This window comes from Mus pahari, chromosome 1 (genome assembly GCF_900095145.1).
Source record: "Mus pahari chromosome 1, PAHARI_EIJ_v1.1, whole genome shotgun sequence".
NCBI lineage: Eukaryota > Metazoa > Chordata > Mammalia > Rodentia > Muridae > Mus > Mus pahari.
The window spans coordinates 66,354,568-66,356,591 of record NC_034590.1 but is presented as its reverse complement, the minus strand read 5'-3'; positions in this window follow the sequence as shown (position 1 = coordinate 66,356,591).

Below are 2,024 nucleotides of genomic sequence, written 5' to 3'. Positions count from 1 at the left end.
CACTCATAGCTCAGTCAGAGACACGGTGCTAACCTTATTTGTCTCTGCTGTTCCACAGAGTTCTCTGTCCCTGGGGAAAGTCCTGCCATGTCTCTCACTTCAGGTTTGAGTTTTTACAGGATTATTGTTAAATAGAATGATTTCATCCAGGCCTGGAGAAGAGATGGGGGAAAGAATCTAGGATGATGTCTAGCTAGGATGAGCCAGGCTAGAACCACACAGTCACACAATATGCATGCCCACACATACACACATGTGAGTGCACTTACACACACACACACATACACACACACACACACACACACCCCATTCATAACAAAATGATCAAATGACCAAATCTAACGCTGAGACTGTGCTAAATCCATGAGATTATAGGGGAAAGGTATACGAAATATTTTCTATCCAGTTAAATACAACTAAGAGAATGAGATGTGAAAACTCTCCAGTACACGTTAAGTCTGCACAGGGTGGTATAGAAGGAAGGTTGGAGAAGATTGCCTAGTACAGGTTTGAGAACAGATTTCCAGACAGGAATAAAATAAGGTAATAAGGTGGCAAGTCCCAGATCATCTCTGTCACCACACATCCACTTTTGCCTTCACTCCCTGTCTGCTGGCATCATCCCTCTATGTCATCCCCTCCCCTAACATTAATTATGTGTCCATGTGTACACATGTATTTTATTGACAGATTTGATCGATGAGGCAGCTAAGCCTCACTGACCTTCAGTGACTTGCTTATAACAATATTGAGGCCAGGGCTGGAGGCCAGACCGTCTGATAGTAAATAAAGTCGTCTCCAGCACAACCGTCTATAGGCTATGTATTTGTTTGCATTTCATTTTCTTCTCGGAAATGATTGTCTGACCCTCTGCAATCTGAAGGTCAATATTGCTAACTGCACAGAAGAAAGCAGCTCCATCCTGAAAATGTCACAAGCTGCGGGCGAGTGCTGATTCCAGGAGCCTTGTGTGGCGAGAAAATAAATCACCCAGCAATCAGCACAATGTACTGGCTCTTGTGGGCTTTTTTCTACTGGTGAAGCAGAAGCTACGTGATTGTTCTAATGCCCAAGCTCCGCTGCATGCCAGAGACCTCCAGGCCCCCAGGGCTATGCCACCTCCTCCACCATACAGCGCTACTCAGCTATCCTCCCTGTCTCTTCCTTCTCCCCGTGATGGGTTAGCTATTGCTCCATAGCCACAGTCCTTTCCAGATCAGATCCTAGGATGATGTTTCTACATCCCTCTAGAGCTTCTAGATTGGAATATATTTTCTTTATTAATTTTGCATGCCCAATAGGCAGGACTATGTTGACATACAGGGCATGATGGTATATGGATGGTTTTATATTGAAGAAAGAAAGAAAAAAAAAAAGACTTACATCTTAGAGCAAAATTGAATGCATGCAGATTTAACTTTTAAAATTTCACTAATATCAGCACAATTTAATCTGAGTGGGGACTTGGTGCACACAGAATCAAATCTCCCCGCTCAGTGACTGAGGGCCCCATAGTTCTTTTCTCTGAGTTGCACTCTGACTTGGCTTTTCTATCATGTCTGCTTTTAACCTTGAAGCATCTCTCCCATTTCCTCTTCTGATACTGAGATGTGCCAATTCTGTTAAATTCTGCCAGCTACTGACAGTTTTCCTGTTCGGCTTTAAGAGCCAGACAGGTATTTTGGATGGAGATATGAATACACTCAGATAACAAATCCAGTTTACCTCTCCTTTTCAGACAAGACCTCTGCCTGACACTCTCACAGAAAAGGAGCAACTCAGGAAAGCTGGACACTCTCAGACCTTCCTTGTCATTTTACTGTTAGTTGGATTAGCCTTGTATCTCTACACTTGGGTACACATTGGGTGGATAGAAGCCTGAGCTTCGCAACCATGAATACCGGGGAGTGATCCTGGTGCTGCACATCTACCCTCAGTGTTTAATGAAAAGCCAAGCTAAAGACAGAAATACATGCATATCACACACACACACACACACACACACACACACACACACACACACA